Below are 20,135 nucleotides of genomic sequence, written 5' to 3' on the forward strand. Positions count from 1 at the left end.
GTGTGTGTGTGTGTGTGTGTGTGTGGGACAGCATGGGCCCAGGAGAGCTTTTTGTGTCTTTTGCAGCGCTTTGTGCTTTCTTGATGGGTCCCATGGAGCCATGATAAATTAGGCTGCCATGTCTACTACTGTCTGTTCCACAGACTCCAAGATGCTCTCCGTTTCTCCTAACCACACACACACACACACACACACACACACACTGGAAGTGAATGAATATTCTGTAAGGATCTGTAACACACACACACACACACAGCAACAAAGGTCAATAGGCGGTCAGAGTAAAAATCTAATCAATACACAGAGTGGATGCTGGTGGACTGTATGGTGTTATTGTGTACATAAACGAGTTTGTATGTTCACTCAGTATATTACATGGTCAATGTGGAGAAACGCAGTGTATTATAACACAGTCTCTTTTCTGCAGTCCTCAGTAGTGTGCAGTATGCAAGTCAAAAACACACAAAGTCTGCATATACTGCATGTATATGTGTTTTTAGTTATACACACATTATACTATTTTAAATCTGAATTATACAAATAAATCTATTATATATTTTAACATGATATAATTTAAAAAATAGTATAATATTATTTATTTGCGATATGAAGGGCCAAACAGAAAATAATTCTATTCGATCGGAACATCCATCTGTCCAACCATCCACTCATCCATCCATCCAGCTGTCAAGATAAAAAAATATATATTTCATATTTAATATATTATATAAATTATTGAATATGATTTAATAATTAATTTTATATCTAATAAATATTATAAGCATAACTGCCAAACATAATACATAATTGTAATACAGTACTACTGCTCTATATTTAAAAAAATCTGTGCTTTTTTTGTATTTTATATATATATATATATATATATATAAAATCCTGAATATATAAATGTAAATTGCAATATGCAATATATATTTATTAATATATATATATATATATATATATATATATATATATATATATATATATAGTAATATATTATATTAATATATTATATTAGTAAAATATTACAAAGACTCTTAATGTATATGTTTGCATATATATATATATATATATATATATATATCAAATAAATCAATCAAATGAAATGTGCTGTTTATCAGAGGATAACTCCTGGACAGATCTGCACACAGCATCAGAGCTCACTGGTCTCAGATCATCATCCTGCTGGTCACACCATTAGTTTGATTAGGAAATGAAAGGCAAACGCTGAGCCCAGAACAGCACCGGGCTAAAGGTCATCATACACACAGATGAAAGCATCTGTTCTGTGTGGCACAGATCGCTCGAGCGCCAGATGATTACGCTTGTCAGTCAAAGGCCTGGCATTTCAAACGGAGCGCAATTACAGGAGACTCAAGCCGATCGCAATCGAATCAAATCCATGTGCCTTTTTGGGAGCTGCATGTTTTACATAATTAAAGAGCCTATGAAATCAAAACTGGACTATTAGTCCCGCACACGCCGCGTGTCAGCTCGAGCTAGGGTCCTTCTAAATATACACCAAAATGGTTTGTTCTGGACGTTTACGGTGCACTTTGAACACGCCTGCAGTGGAGATCCTGACCAGTTCATGGATTTTTAAAAGCTTCTCGGTTTCAGGACCCTGCGGACGATCCCGTATCCCGTCTCACGGCTGTGTGTGTTTGCGCAGTCTCTGTCTGAAACGCATCTGTGAGATGTGGTTCAGCATCCAGCTCATCAGTTCCCACGATCGATAGGAATCTCAGTCCCTGACACTGATCAGGTGAGGTGGGAGTGAAAGCTGATATTCAGCATGAGATGCGCTTTGATGAAAAAAACAAAACAGTCGAATCTGGGATACTTACTGCCAGTAACTAATCTACTGTAACGTAACATAAAAATATAGTGGCTACCAGTCTTGGAGAGCTGACTTATACCTCTGCGCGCACACACACACACGCACACACACACACACGCACACACACACACACACGCACGCACACACACACACGCACGCACGCACACACACACGCACACACACACACACACATATATTAAGAATGTACGTATTAACTTTGTTTAAGAAATAATAAGCTTTCTTATGTATTGGTTAACAAGCACTAAAAATCAGCAACATGTTTTTTACGGAATTCATTCATCTTTATTAATGTCAGTAAATAATTGCAACGGAAATACAGAATCACAAAACTGTTAATTGTTTAATGTGCAGTTTTCATCTAAAAAGTGTATTAGTAAATGATGAAGTAAACATTAATGATGTACAAATATCGTTCATTGGAAGCCTCTCTCTCTCTCTATATATATATATATATATATATATATATATATATATATATATATATAAAATAATTGACTTCAAACTACAAAAACATTACATAAACACACACAGACACACACACACACACGTGTGTTGTTTTTGTTGTTTGTTTTAGTATTTTTAATTCATTATTTTATTTACTCACATCATCTTTTATTTGTTTCATTTATTTAGTTTATTATTGTTTAGGTTATTTAATTTTTGATTTCATTTTAGTACTTCAAATGTTGCCTTCACAACTAACTTTAATAAAATAAGTTAAAGTATTTTACTTATTTAAAAATTTTTTTACAGCTTTTTTACTTAAAATAAATTTAAGCTTTTATATTTTATTTCATTTCAAGCAATGTTGGTAACACTTTTTTAAGGCGTCCTTGTTGCGCATTGCGCGTACTATTAAAATAACAATAAATTATGCATCATCACATCTAAGTAACCCTTAACCAAACCCTAATCCTAACCATATTTTAAGCACACGTTTTTAATTGATATGACATAAACGCATAATTACACTGCAACAAGGACACCTTAAAACAGAGCATGAAAACAGTGTTTTCAGTTTTAGTTAACACTTCTAACCCTCTTGTAATTTCATATTAAATAACGTAGGTAATTGATGTTTATAAATGTTCCTGATCAGAACTTTTAAATTAACAACTTATTTAAGTATAAAACGATGCAGTAACCTACATCTGTTGCACTGAATATCCAGTTTCATGCCACACCGCAGTAAGTAATTTAAGGTGGAACGTCTGAGATCAGACTGGCTCTAAACGAGGTGGAGGGTCAGACTCACCTGACACGGGGGTCATCGGGGTGGGCGGCAGGCCGTTCATGTTGAGCGCCCCCACCTGGTGGATCTGTGTCGCTGGAAACGCCACGCTGGGAGCTAAATAACCCCCGTGAGAAGCCGCCATGATCGCTGCCTGCTGCTGCATCAGCTAACCCAACAAAACGAGAGAGAGACAGAGAAAACGTTACGCCATATTACACACGCAGGCTGCAAAATCAAGTGTAACCCACGTTACAAACACGTTCACAGAAGTAGCTAGCCTATATATCTCGACCCTGTCAGAGAAGCTATACGTGTGTCTGTAGGTGTGCGAATAAATTCGATCGAAGTACGATCCGAAAGTGAATTAACGAACACAAATGCACTGTAGCATAGCTAATTGCTGTAATTATGTCACTATGGCAACAGCCATCTGCACAAGAGTTCAAAACGGACGTTATGTTCCTGGATCGGAGTCCTGAAGTGACCTCATAGAGCAAAAACTGATTTATTCTGGACAAATAGTGCATACTGTAAATGTAAGGTATGAACAGAAGGTTTTCAAATGCTTTCAAAATAAACTGTAATGCAAAAGCTTCAGGAGCAAAGTGTATTGATAATATCAAAAGTGCATTTTAGATGTGAGGACTAGATTTTTCCTTCTATTTTCCTTATTATAATTTTTTTATTTTATATATATATATATATATATATATATTTTTTTTTTTTTTTTTTTTTCGTGGAACTGATACAAATTGGCTTTCTAGAAGACGGCTGTAACTACACACACCAACCGACCACATCTTGACACGGACAGGGCGTGCAATCTATACATACGTCAATATAAACCACACTGATCTATGGGATAAACCATTAGCATGCATTCTTAATGACGCTTGATTTGTTTAGCCGAGATGTTGCACAAGATGCTCAGAATCCGCATTTGTTTCAAACACTCCATAGCACTCTCTGAATTACCGTGGAGTGCACTACAGATCCAGGGTTATACGTGAATATCGTAATCATTTAGTAGAGGAGTGTACAACAACATACCATAATATATCAGTAGCACACTGTTGATTATTACAGCAAATCATTTCAAATGGACATATATGTGGATCTAGTACATTAATACGTTTACTGAACTAGTAACTATTAACCTTTCCCTCAATGAATTCTTAAGTTGCTGCTTGTTAATAGTTAGTAAAGTAAGGTAAGATAAGTTTAGGTATCGGGCAGGATTAAGGGTGTAGAACAAGACATTAATATGTGCTTAATTAATACTAATAAATATGCATGCTAATAAGCAACTTAGCGTAGTTCTTTATTAGAATGTAACCTCAAAATAAAGTGTGAGTGAAATTATGGTATAGTACCGTTTTTCGTTACAGTAAACTATAAAATGCCAAAATATTAAACTGTTGAATTGAATATCAATTTCCATCCAGCTTTAGTTCAGTTTAATTAACTACTTATACAAAATGTCAAATGTCAAAATATAATGTTACATGTGACATTACGATATAAATGCAAAGATGCATAAATTATAAACTATTTAGGATTTTCATTACGTGCTTTGTATTTTTCTTACATTATAGACAATATTATATTATATTATGACAATATTATAGACATTGATATTTAGATATTTTAATATACAAAAAAAAAAAATTTAATATACAAAAAAACCCTTTATTTTTAAGTTTATTTTATAAATCTTTTTTTCAGAAGGTTTTAATGCAGAACTGTGAGATTTAAAACTCAAAATTGAATTGCATGAATTTTAAGATACATTTTTTAAGGTAAAATTATTTATTTCAGATAAAAAAAAAAAAAAATTACAATTACCTTTTTTATTTTTCATTCTGTTGTTCAAACGACAATTACAAACAGAACTGTGAAACAAGCTTCCATAAAATGTGGCCCATAAATAAATAGTAAATCAAAGAAATAATAACATAAAACTGTTTCAGCAAACCCTACAGAAACTATTGCACTGAATATATTTGATTCAACATTTCTGCTGATCAAATTCACGCTGCAAATAAACTCCCGTCCGGCTGTGAGAGACAAAGACGAGCAGAAAGCCTCTGTGATAAACTCATTTACTGGAGTCATGCATGCACGCGTGTGTGTGTGTGTGTGTGTGTATTTGTGTATGCATCTGCGATTTTATTGAATGCTAATGTGTGCTGAACTCCCCAGGTACTGCGAGGCAATCAGCGCTCCATCATGGGCCAATTACTGGTGTAGTGGCGCTGTGAGAGACGCAAAGCCTTCAGCCGCTCACATGGAGAAAAGGAGGATGACACACGTGTTTATGTATGTTTGCGGGGACGTGCTGACACGTGCCGGGGGAAGCGTTTGGTGTATGAAGAAATGAGATGTCCAAACGGATGACGATAATCACTTGTTTTGCTGCTCAGTCGAAGTGTAGCTGTAGTTTAAACGGTTGGGCAGCCTCAACGTGCAACAATAGAAATGTGTCAACTAGACCCCGCTGTGCTGTTTATACAGCATGCACAAGACAACACGGCGCGCAGATTAGCTTTTTGTGAATTAATTTATTGTGAATAATCAGATCTTTTGACTCATGCGCGTGAAAAGAAATAAAAAACAGAAAAAAAGGAAAACATTATTTTAAAAAAATGTAACCACAAAATTGTAAAAAAAACTAAATTATATATATATATATATATATATATATATATATATATATATATATATGTGTGTGTGTGTGTGTGTGTGTATATATAAATATATTTATATTATATTATATTTATATTTATATTATAATATATATTTTATATATATATATATATATATATATATATATATATATATATATATATATATATATAATTGTTTTTGAGACATTTTGTGACATTTTGTGTTTAAATCTCACAATTTAAAAGTAAAAATAAAAAAGTCTGAATAAGCCTACATTTATTTCTCAAGTCAGTCAAGTCAGTAATATTGACATGCTTCTATTAATTTTTAATAACAACCCCTTTCTATCTGAATATATTTTAAACTTTAAACTATTCCTGCGAAGCAAAACTGGATTTTTTAGCATCATTATTCCATTGTCACATGATCAAAAAATCTGTTTCTAATACGCTAACACGCTGCTCAGTAAATATGTATGATTATTAGCAATGTTGAAAAAACCTGTGTTGCTTTATATTTTTTACGATTATATTATATTTAAAAAAAAAACTTTGATAAAGAATTCTCTAATTACTAAAAGTTCAAATTCAATTTAAATTCAATTAATGCGATACATTGCCATCCGAAAATGATAATAAAATGATATACAGTATCATAACCGTGACAGAAAATGCACGCCCCCTCGTAGCCGAGGCTCATCATTGATGTTTTGTTTGTGTGCTCTAGTCGAACAAAGCACGCACAACTAGATATGAATCACGAAAATCACATTAAACAACAAGAACGCTGAACAAATCATAATTAACATGACAAATACTCGCGTCGTGTTAATATCCTCTGAATTGTTTGCTTATGATTAGCAAAAGCTGAGTTTCTGTGCAGGAGCCAGGCGCTAGCTGCGCTTAGTTACGGAGCGCTCCACCAGGAGGCAGTGCTAACCACTGGCCGCTCCTCAATCGCAACACACCCACTCGCTCGCTGTGTTTCCAAACTACAGCATGTTTTTACGTCGGTCTGGAGCTCTGTGCACAAAATGAACATCGGCATTGTGCGCGAAACCCTTTCGCGGTCACTATAAAAGCCTTTGGAGCGAAGCGTGACGCTGCTGAATATCGTGGTTGAAATGAAGTGGATTTGTGGCCTGTTCTTTGTTTACGCTGAAATGCCCTTCAGTGCTCGACTGCTCGTGCTTTGCTTCTTGAGCAGCGCCGCTGCAACATTACAGCCTCCAATCCTCTCTCTCGCCTTTATTTGTGTCTTCTATTCCGTTGCCAGGCCTTTAAGACATCAAAGCGGTGCCAGAGAGTGCCGGAGCTGTGCATTATGGGACATAGAGTACAGTGTCGAGTAATCCGTACCGGTGCATTGATCGTCATTTTTCACATTCATCACTGAGATGTTACACCTGCTGTGCTAATTTTTGACTTCAAAAGGAATGAACCTGGAAATAGAATAGAGATGAGGCTCTCGATCCATTCTGAGCATGAAAGAAAACTACGAACAACCACGGGCTGATCTTTAGGGTTAACCTGCCATCTGTTTTGTTCAATTTTGTACATTTTACTCAATTCTATTCCAAAGTATGATGACTGTTTTTTGGACAATTTTGTGGTTCTATTCTATTCTATTCTATTCTATTCTATTCCACTGTTTACAATTCCATATGGTTATATATGGTTCTGTTCTATTCTATATCCATTCTTATGCATTCTATGTTTATGTTTCTTCTCATTAGATTCTATGTAGCTCTGTTCAGTACTATATAGTTCTATTCTATTTCACTGTATTTCTGTTCTATCCTATTACCCTATCCAATAACGGTTTTGTTGTCTATTCTATTCTATTCCATTCTATTCATGTGTTTCAATTCTATATGGTTCTGTTGTGTCTTATGACTGTGTTTTATTGTATATTTTATGGTTAGCACAATTCTATTCTATTCCATTCCATTCCGCTGTGTTCAATTCTACATGGTTCTGTTGTGTCTTATGACTGTGTTTTATTGTATATTTTATGGCTAGTACAATTCTATTCTATTCTATTCCATTCCGCTGTGTTCAATTCTACATGGTTCTGTTGTGTCTTATGACTGTGTTTTATTGTATATTTTATGGTTAGTACAATTCTATTCTATTCAATTCCATTCCGCTTGTGTTCAATTCTATATGGTTCTGTTGTGTCTTATGACTGTGTTTTATTGTATATTTTATGGTTAGTACAATTCTATTCTATTCAATTCCATTCCGCTGTGTTCAATTCTATATGGTTCTGTTGTGTCTTATGACTGTGTTTTATTGTATATTTTATGGTTAGTACAATTCTATTCTATTCCATTCCATTGTGTTCAATTCTACATGGTTCTGTTGTGTCTTATGACTGTGTTTTATTGTATATTTTATGGCTAGTACAATTCTATTCTATTCTATTCCATTCCGCTGTGTTCAATTCTACATGGTTCTGTTGTGTCTTATGACTGTGTTTTATTGTATATTTTATGGTTAGTACAATTCTATTCTATTCAATTCCATTCCGCTGTGTTCAATTCTATATGGTTCTGTTGTGTCTTATGACTGTGTTTTATTGTATATTTTATGGTTAGTACAATTCTATTCTATTCCATTCCATTCCGCTGTGTTCAATTCTACATGGTTCTGTTGTGTCTTATGACTGTGTTTTATTGTATATTTTATGGCTAGTACAATTCTATTCTATTCTATTCTATTCCATTCCATTGTGTTCAATTCTACATGGTTCTGTTGTGTCTTATGACTGTGTTTTATTGTATATTTTATGGCTAGTACAATTCTATTCTATTCTATTCCATTCCGCTGTGTTCAATTCTACATGGTTCTGTTGTGTCTTATGACTGTGTTTTATTGTATATTTTATGGTTAGTACAATTCTATTCTATTCAATTCCATTCCGCTGTGTTCAATTCTATATGGTTCTGTTGTGTCTTATGACTGTGTTTTTTTATTGTATATTTTATGGTTAGTACAATTCTATTCTATTCTATTCCATTCCGCTGTGTTCAATTCTACATGGTTCTGTTGTGTCTTATGACTGTGTTTTATTGTATATTTTATGGCTAGTACAATTCTATTCTATTCTATTCTATTCCATTCCGCTGTGTTCAATTCTACATGGTTCTGTTGTGTCTTATGACTGTGTTTTATTGTATATTTTATGGCTAGTACAATTCTTCTATTCTATTCTATTCTATTCCATTCCACTTTGTGTTCAATTCTACATGGTTCTGTTGTGTCTTATGACTGTGTTTTATTGTATATTTTATGGTTAGTACAATTCTATTCTATTCAATTCCATTCCATTGTGTTCAATTCTATATGGTTCTGTTGTGTCTTATGACTGTGTTTTATTGTATATTTTATGGTTAGTACAATTCTATTCTGTTTTATCCCGTAACTGTGCATTGTTACATTTTACAGGCCTTTTCAATTCTACACTCCTCTGTTCTATAATATTCTGTCCTCTCTTGAACACTCTGCTGAGTCAGAGCTGGCAATCTTTATAAAACTGTTCCGAAACCACAGCACACTTTTCAACCAACTCAACCCAAACCGCTGACAAAAAGAGCCACAATTCCAGAAATCTTCCTAAAAACTCTCAAGCTATTATGCAAATGCTGTTGGCAGGATGTATAATCCCAACACTTCCTGTGCGGGATAACAGAGCTGCCTGTGTGCCGTCAGTATCACACTATGACCAAAATGAATAGTCTATTTCACTTAGTGTACGTGTAAATGTGTGTGTGTGAGAGAGAGAGTGCGTTCGTTTGCTTCCTCTAGGGCAGGATTTCACTATTTAAGGCAATGTTTGAAGTGCTACTCATTCCCATTTAAATAATCCACATGCAATTTAAATCAGTCAGGTTCAAACTGAGAGTCTGAACCTGCAGAGAGAACCGGATTTGTGTTCTGTAATGTACTTGGCGTGTCTTTAGAACGAACATACTGCAAGTGCGCGCATGTGAGTGCTAGGCTTTGTGGAAATGAAGAGGTCGTCCGGTTTAACGATCATTTGCTCTCTCTTCACTCTCCGTGTGATGGCTTTTTCTTCATGGTTTGGCGGCGGTTCACGTTTTATGTATGCTAGTCGCCAAGGCAACATTTTTAACTAACTTATAAATAAAATAAATAAATAAACTACGCTGTCAGATGAATCAAATCCAAAATTAAATTAATTTACATAATACATGTTTATGCATTGATGCTGTGTATATTTATTATGCATATATAAATGCATACACAAAATGCTGTTTATATATTAAATATATTTATAATATAAATTATACGAATATAAATAGAGACATGTAAATACGTGTAAATATTTAATAAATATACGTGTGTATTTATATATTCACATAAATTGTATTTGGCATGCATAGTGCATTAATAGTGTATTCATCTCTTGACAGCACTAAAATAAACACTTTCTCACATATTTTGTCCAGTGTGCAAATTAAATATATATTTTTTTACTTATTCTGGCATACCAAACCTTTCGATATCTGACAGTTGCTTTTATTTTAATGCAAGATTTGTATAGTTTTTACTGATATTTTTAAACTCCTTCTCAGATTAGTTAATATTAGGAGTTTAATGCAATTTTTTTTTCAAGATGCTGGACTGTATGTATCCAAGATACTAAAAACACGCCGAAATCTCGTCACACCGCCCTGAAAATGCGACGCAAACCACGCTTATGCATTGCTCAGCCTCACGCATTCACGCTGTGCATTGCGTTTTGCCATATCGTGCGATGCAACAACGTGTGAAATCGACTTTCGCTCGCTTATTTTCATGCGTGCGCCATTCAAGTTGTGCGCGCGATTGTATTTACTGTGTGCGGGGACGCAGAACAGGTGGATGATGGGATACCTGGGGGTTTTCCTTCTGTCGGTTCCATGTTTAGATGTCACAGAAGGAATTGCACACGGATGGCACAGTATGTTCGATAAGAAGTGAGCCGCTAACATGAGGAGGCGCGCACGGTTCTGGCGAAGGATCATATGGATTATAAAATCAAAGCTTTAGTTTGAAATGTCACGCGCACACGCGCGCGCGCACGCATATGCACACACTTCAGTGCGGTGTAATTAAAACTGAACGCCTGCAGGGTATATGCTATATATAGAGCGTTTGACACGTGATGCGGATCCTCAAACTTCCCACTTCTGTGAGACTCCGCGAGCTGAAAAGTATTTAAAATAGCGGCTAACTTCGACACTATCAGATCACAGGCTTAATCTGTATCTAATGCCGTTATCGTTTCAAGTAATACGCTTATGAATATGCACAGAAATTCATGTGCTTTGAATACATTATCCGTTCCGTAAATGAAGTGCGATTCATCTAAAGAAGATGAATTACTCAAAGACGCATTTGGCTTTTCTAACCGCGCTGAGTGTGCCGAACTAGGCCAGGATGATGAAGCTAATAAAAATCATCGTGATATTTTTCAGCCTTTTGATAATATTTGATATATATATATATATATATATATATATATATATATATATCTCTATATTTATGTATTTTCTCTGAAACGGCTTAAAGGAGCCATCATTTCACCCAAACAGCCGTGGGATGCCAAGTCGATTTAAATGATTAATACGAGAAGTAAAAGAGCAAAAATCTAATTAAAAATAATCATATTTTTCACTAAATGGAAAACAGATAATCGTTTTCATTTACATGCACCTAAATAATCATAAAAAGTACATTAAAACTATTTTTAAATGCTGCCAGACACAAACTGAGTGAATGATTAATGCAAGAACACAAAAATCTAATTAAAAGTAATTGTTTTTCACTAAATGGGATAGAAAATGTATATTTAATTATTTTCATTTAAATGTACCTAAATAATCATACAGCGACTTCTGACACAATTGTAGATGTGACATGCATAATTTCGGGATTATTTTTCAATGATTGATGCCAACAACTGATTGAACTGAACGGATTAACGCAAGAAATCAGCAAACAAAACTCATTTAAAAGGAATTTTTAAATCTCAAGAACGTTTCTCAAGAACTGACACAAGAAAGAAAGACGTTTAATAATTTGTATGCACCTAAAAAATTAAACAAAGGACATTAAACTTTTTTTAAATGCTTTAATCAATACTTTATTGCATCAGTTTTTAAACCGATTCACGGAAATGAATCAGACTTGCCGACTCTAAAACTGAAGCTTAAACAAGAACGGCTAAAGTATTATAATGCAAGGTGCATGTATGAAAAAAAACTAGCCCTTTGACATTTACGTAACGCCAAATAAAAGGCGTGCTTATTTTCATATTTGTATTCAAATATACTCCGTAATAGTTCATATTTCACTCAAAACTCAAACCGCAGATTACAAAAAGCGTCTTTATAATCAAAACCAAATACTCAAAATGCAAATAAACCACACGCCAGATCAATTCGATTCATGTTACTTAGCCCGATGGGATCAAGGGTTCAAATTGCACGGGAACTCTTGGGTTTTTCTGCAAGTATTCATGGGTCGGGGATTGAAATTATGTTAATGCATTATTCAGCGGCGTAGTGGCTTAAAAACGGCTTCAGACAAGGACAGCGGTCGTTAATCTCACAGAGGTCGTTAGACCTAATCACGGCGCAAAGGCACACAGTGTTTGATTCTTTAGAGACGTGTGCTCACCGCGTGCGTGTAAGTACTGTAGGTGCTGCTGTAGGTGCTGAACGGCAGGGCCACGGTGGGGTTGAAGATGCCAAACTGGCCGACCATCTGTTGCATGCGGCGGATGGTCCTCTCTTTATCAGTGTCAGCGAACTTTACCACCAAACTCGACGAAGCCCCTGCGAGAGACACATGGACAGTCGTACTGTTACACCGCAACACGCACACACACACACACACATGAATGAAAAGCATTTTTCATTTTGCAGAAAATGTAATGCACCAAACACAGCCGATAATCTTTCCATGCAAGCAAGCCGTGATCTGATGCGAGGAACGGTAGGAAGTACGTGGAGATTTGCAGTGAAGAACTTACATTTGGACCACGTGGCGGTTCCTCTTTACTTAAGATGAGAAATACAGCCACGAGTTGGCATGCGCGCTTGATTGTGCTCGTGAACATTACTGTTAACTAAAACTAATACTACACTGAAAAAAAATATGAAGTGGAAGCATTTCTCACTCAAAAATGGTCCATAAACACTTTTTTAAGTTGAAAAATATCTTTTTGTTTTCAAGATGTTGCAAAACGTACTGTTTTTGCTCTTCAATTTAGAAAAATCGTTATAGTAAAGTATATTAGAAACACATTTGTTAACTGAAATAAATTAACTGTGAGAAACGACATAAATTCAAAATATTAGATGAATTGCTTTAACTAAAGAAACGTCGGACTAAATGAGTTTATGCTGAAGCACTAAAATTTAAATTAAAATGAGAATTGACATTAAAGTAAATTAACCAAAATAGTAATATAAAAAACATTACATAATAAAATTACTAAAAAATGAATCTAAAAAAAAAAAAAAAAAAAAAAAAAAAATATATATATATATATATATATATATATATATATATATATATATATACATATACACAAATCTTCACATAAATCTTCACATAAAGGTCTTGCATAACTATAACTTAAAATACTATAACTTCCAAATGCACAATATTTTTAATTAAAATTATATAAACAAACTAAAAATATGAAAAAGCTATTCGAAATATGAATACATACTATATGTAATTTGTATTTAAATAATAACATTTGTCTCTTTTGCCTCTTTTATTGCATACACACGCAAAAAGAGCAGAACACAGCCAATTTGAAAAGAATGAAAATCATATAGGTGAACAAAAGGTAGAGTTGTTTTTGCAGTGAATAGCAAAACCTTCATCTCCGTCACCTGGTATTTCTCCAACCCCACCATTTCTCTCTTTCTTTTTTTTTGCCTCCTCTCCCTGGCTAATAAAAGCGCATAGCGCAACATCTCACAATCGCACACGCTGCGGACTCATTAAAAGGCTCTTGATGATTTACTGCACCACTTGACCTTTCGTGTGCTGGGCCTCTCTGACCCGCTAAACCGGCACTAGATCGATCGGCCTAAAGGCCACGATATTCCCCTCATCTCAGAGCCTCTGAAGATCTGGAGCTCTGGGGATTCCATCAAAAAGCCTACACAGTACTTCAATGCAGATTACGGGTGAAAGTGAGCGTCGCACCGAGGGCCGAGCACTTGAAGCGAAAGCGCTCTGAAGTACAGCATAAGTGCATCCTACACGATAACGTACATCGCGCCACTTTAGTCTGAATTAAAGTTGATTTTGAAGTAGCAAAAAAATAAAAATAAAAAAAAAATGCACGAACGTCAAATCTGGTATTTTTATGTAAAGGTCTAAAAGCGAGGCCGCGGAGGCCAAGTTTGAGATCTGACGCTAAATATCAATGTGACAAGCTGTAAAGTGATGCAGAAATACATTAATAAATTAAAATTGATGCACGATTGGAAAGTGTCGCTCTGTAGGACTCAAACAAACTGTAAGGCTGAGCTGTTAATGAGGCCTTTGCTAACTCAACGCGTGGCTCTGAATGTGTAATGAGGAACTATTAAATGTCCCCCTGAAACTAAACGCTCTCTCGCTGGCTCCGCTCCAAAACCTAGTGAGCTGTCTACATAGTCAGCAGCCTTCATACGCGGCATGAAAACTAATACGGAACCAGTTTAGAACGCACACAATTGAACTGTTACCGGCTCGATAAGACGATTTTCATGTATCAAGCCATCATTTTATTGATGAAATTATGAAATATTATTGCAATTTAAAATGACTATTTTCTATTTGAATGTATAATATAATGTAATTTATTAATGTGATGCGAAGCTGGATTTTCAGCATCATCGGTGTCACGCGTGACTCTTCAGAAATCATACGTGGATTTGCTGCTTGAGGACCGTTTGTGATTAATATTAGCAATATTAAAAGCCACCATACCGTTTTTTTCTTTGCGGTTCTTTGAAAAACTGAATCAAAAATGAAAATTGACATTTAAGTAAATTAACCAAAATAGTAATATAAAAAAAAAACACATAACAAAATGGCAAAAAAAAATTCTGAATTAAAATTTTTTAAATATACAAATCTTCACTTAGAGGTCTTAAACTAAAAACATAAAAATAAACAAAAACAATAATAATAATAATAATACAAGGAATGTAGCAAACAATCTGTATGTAACTAAACAATAAACACAACAGAACAGCATTTATTTGAAATCAGAAACCTAATATAAAAATATTTTTATAGTCATTTTTGATCCATTTCATGCATCCTTGCTGAAAAAACATACAGGTAACATTTATTTGAGTTCAAATTGTGCTTAACTAGTTGCTTATTAACATGCATATTACTAGAATATTAGCCATTTATTAGTAGCTAATTAAGCACATATTAATTCTATATCTATATCTAACTACACACTAATAATGAGCAGCAAATTATGATTTTTTTATTGAATAAAAAGCCATAGTTAAGATTCAATAAGTGTTCCCTATTCTAAAGTGTTTATATATCAAAAATATAAATTTCTTCAAAAACTAAAATAATAAATCAAATAAGCAGTCTCTGTGATTAATTTTTAATTCAAATATTGCATATAAAAGAAAAAGAATGAGTAAAATGGAAGACTGAGACTAATAGCGCTGCTGCTCTGAGCAGTTGGTGATCACAATCTCCTCATTGATTTAATTCTCTTTTAAGGCGCCAACCAACAGCCGTTGTCTTACCTAGAAATTTGGCAAAAGGTCTAAATCCATAATGAAGGTGCGCCAGGCGGTGATATTACAAAGATATCAATAGGTCAAAATAAATGAGAAGAAGCTTTGTAAAAACTATATACCGTAATCACAGGTGGGATTAGATTTCTCAAGTCATTTGCTCTGCAATTTTGTTCAGGAAAATGACAGACTTGTTTGATTCAGGCAGAATTGTCTGTAAAACACACGTTTACCTGACCTCCTCGGGGAAACTAGTCTCATTCAGTCAAAATGAAAATGTGCTGAAAATATACGGCCATCCAACAAGTAGATGAGTTTGTTTCTTCATCGAATTCAAAGAATGCAGCATTACTTAGCTTACTCCTCCGCGGCGAATGGGTGCCGCCAGAACAAACCTCGCGATAATCCACAGCGCTCCGGTCAATCGATTAATGTCTCGTAAAATTAAACATTTCATTTGTTTTAACATTGAACAATCAGTTTGGTTAGTAATCCATAATAATGCTATTTCTGGTGAAAAGAGATTCACATCCAAATCCACAAAATAGTTGTTCACAGCTATATTGGACTGTTTTCCACATGTAATCTGAGCATACTCCTCTTTTTTTATGCACAGATCAAGCTTTTTACTGGAGAAAGCAATGTTATGGACAGAAGAGCCAAAAGCAATGTATTTCTTGCAAAACACTTTCACGAGATGTTCACTGATAGGCGGGGTCCTCTTGAGAGGTTATCGTAAGCTGTCCGGGCTCGTTCTGACGGCACCCATTCACTCTGCGGAGCATCCATCGAAGCGAGCAAGCGCAAAGCTACGTGTCTTCAGATCGGTTCTGATGAAGAAATAAACCCATCCACACTTTCAGCAAATGTTCATTTCTGGTGAACCGTTCCTTTAAAATCTCGACTGCATGTAGGCCATTCGAACTCATTTCTCTCACTCATCCGTTCTGTCGTCGGGTATGTAAATGCTTTTAATTATCGTGGTATGCAAAGTGTGTGCGAGGTGAGATATGGCCTTGAACGTTCATTTGAGGATAATTACTCTCAAGGGTTGAGCTGATCTCCAAACACACATTTACAGTGGTTCATCGAGGCATTTCTCTACCTGCATTTCGTCTCTGTGACAGTTAGACGCTGTCTGAGTGTTTTTTTCCTCGGTTTGATCATCCGTATTCCTCCCTCTCCTTCTCTTTCTCTCTACTTCTTGTCCTGCTCTCAGGGGATGGAGAAATACCTCTTTATCTGTCCTTTCAATGTGTGGCAGAGGAATTATTCATCTGAAGCTCAGAGCGCGTGAGAGAGTGGTGGGAAAACATGCAGAAGAAGTGCGATAAAGAGAGTGAGAGCTGTAGAATGGAAGGAATAGCATACTAACATACTGCTGTGTGCTATATTGCAGTGTGCCGTATGCATACTGTGAAAATTACCCAGATGGCACTTGAGCGATCAGAAAGCTGATTTTGACAGAGGGGGCTGTGGAATTCTGCAAAATAGACTTAAGTTCGCCAGAAATGTGAGAGAGTTCTGTCTTTATTCATCCAACCTCACAACACGTGTGACTTAAAAGATGAGCTATAATAGCGGATCTTTTGCATGCAATTAGACCCCAACTGTGACTAAAGTGCTTGAAAAATCATATGATGACGCGTCTTAAAAGTCGCTATAATCCAAGTTTATGGAAATCATACAATAGGCCTGCTGTTTGTGAGAAACAGGCTAAAACTACTACTTTTCTGACGAAAAAATAATAAATAAAGAGTTTAAAGGCAAATTAAATGTGTTTAAAAAAGATGCCATTTAGGCATAAAAATACAGGCATAAAAGAGTACCAAGAATGTTGTTAATAAATGTTGTTAATAAATTTAAATATAAAATGATTATGCAGTTGAACTAATTAACATCATCGCCTTTATGCAAATTAAGTGATAATTTAATTTAGCACTTTTGAAGATAAGATTTAAGATTTACATTTAAAGTTGAAATAAAAAACACTGTAAGATGGTTTGAGTTGTTTATATTCATATACATATACATATATAATTGTATTTTATTTAACTGTAATATAATATATTAAAAGGTATAGCATAACTAACTTCTATAGTAACTATTAAAATTAATATTATGCAATATATATATATATATATATATATATATATATATATATATATATATATATATATATATATTACTTTTAATATATATATATATATTATATTAAATATATATATATATATATATATATATATATATATAAAATTGTATTTTATTTAACTTTATAATATAATATATTAAAAGGTACAGCATAACTAACTTCTGGGTTAACTATTAAAATTAATATTATGTAAATGAATGCTTACATGCTTCATGTAAGCTAAGTACTCCATTCAGAAGAGAAGGTAAAAGAGAGACTGACAGCAGCTCATTTGCATATATTGGCACTGAAGCTGTTTGAGCTCAACACATGACAGCAGCTCTGCCTTCTACATCAAGAGCATGATCGCGTGTGCGCCGCTGCTCTGCGGACACGTGTGCGCTCACAAATGATATTCTGTCCATTAACTTGTTCAGCATTTTAGGGCAAAATGCATACGAAGGTACAAGCGAAAAGTGAACATCAAAGGTCATTCACCTTGCAAATGAATGTTTTAAAGTACTTAAAAAAAAGCTGCACGTATAATAGTGTGCGGTTGTACTCACAGGCATGGTCTGACTCCCGTGCAGCCCGCTGATGGCAGACTGAGCCTCGGTGTGTGTCGAAAACTTTACAAAGGCACAACCTGCAAAACACACACAGAGCAGAGAAATAATGAGGAAGACCGGCGGAGGTTATCAGCAGCGGAGTGTGTGCGTCTCTGGTGAATGCAACACTGGAGATGAGAGAGAAGAAGTGCACATGCACACAAACAAAACACTCATTCCACTTTTCTTACAGCCTCTTGTTATCCATACATGCACTGTGTATTATTTATTTTACAAAGGAGTGTTTCTAAACCCACAAAGCCTACTCCGCTGTATTTGATATTTGCACGTTTCTAAGGCTAACGATATCAAAATTTTTGCTGAAAAACGTATCTAATCAGTGCCTTCTGTTGTCTAATTGTTCATTTAGTCTTTTTTATTAGCAAGTAAAAGGTTTTTAGGCGTAATAAAGAAAATGTCCACTTACTACAGGCTCATGTAGTCAAATCTTTTCAGATTTTTATAACGTAAAAGATGAAGCGACTGAAATTGACTTGATTTTCAATACATTACTCAAATATTATCATTAGAGCTTTTGATGAGCGTTTATGTGCTCACATACAGTACGTCATCACTGTAACGCATTGCATCATATGCTTTGATCATAAACCTAAATATTTAAATATCACCTTACTAAGACATATTATTGGAGATACATGGTGACTGTTGTTCGTGTCATTTTTGCAAGCATCTGCTACACTCTTATATCACTGATTTACATCAAGTATCAGAACTTCATCATTTCTTGTTTATAGAAATATCAGCATCTGCATATTTTGCCCTCTTTGAGCCTCTTAATAAAATTAATTGCATATGAAATATGTGAGCCTGGAGCACAAAACCGTCTTAATTTGTAGCAATAGCCAACCAAACGTATGGGTCAGAATTATCTTTCTTTTATGCCAAAGATCATAAGGATATTAAATAAAGACCACGTTCCCATGAAGACATGTACATTTCCCAGCAAATATATCAAAACTTTGCTCAAAACTTCATTTTGGACAACTTTAAAGGTAATTTTTCGCGATTTGCTTTGCACCTTCAGATTCAGATCTCAGGCAAATACGATCCTATCCTAACAAACCGCATGATCGATCCCAAAGCTTATTTAAAACTTTCCAGATTATGCATTAATCTCGAGTCCTACTTTATATTAAGTTGCCTGAACTACTAAATTAATAATTTGGTACAATGCCTATTATTGTGTGCATACAGGTTTTAAATTGCGCTTATATTTGTAGTTACATCTGTAATTAATTCCTGTTAATTTATACATTAACCCACCTTACTTACCAAACCCGTTCCCTAAACCATATACATTGTACTTATTTATAGATGCAAGTGCATAGTAGTTAAAGCCACCTAATATACAGCGTAACCTAAATTTCATTTTATAAAAATGACAAAGCATGACTTCTTTTGTGCTCAAGGGTGACATATAACAACACAATAAAAAGCTAATATATTATATATATATATATATATATATATATATATATATATATATATATATATATATATATATATATATATATATATATATATATATATTAGACTATTATTTTCCCACGTCAGGTTTAAATCCTAACCGGCCAGCGTATCTGTGAAGCGAAAGATCACGTGATCGACCAGCGCCGCTTTCGCGTCGAGAGTTCAAAACGTCGTTTCTCTCCTCACACCTGTCAAACAAGATTGACCTCCCTGGCACATCCCCTCGCCTCCTTAATGGACACAGCGATCACAGTCTGTGTAAATAATTCCTGCCCGGACCGAGCCGGGATCTGTCAGGCGATATCGGCACCCGTCGCCCTCCATAGAACAGATTCTGCCACGTTAGCCGCTGC

At 34.8% G+C, this 20,135-nt stretch overlaps 1 pseudogene; it reads right to left on the minus strand.

The window, feature by feature from the left end:
* LOC122335701 overlaps positions 1–20,135 on the minus strand; it is a 132,750-nt pseudogene that overhangs the window by 7,864 nt on the left and 104,751 nt on the right.

This window comes from Puntigrus tetrazona, unplaced genomic scaffold (assembly GCF_018831695.1).
Source record: "Puntigrus tetrazona isolate hp1 unplaced genomic scaffold, ASM1883169v1 S000000846, whole genome shotgun sequence".
NCBI lineage: Eukaryota > Metazoa > Chordata > Actinopteri > Cypriniformes > Cyprinidae > Puntigrus > Puntigrus tetrazona.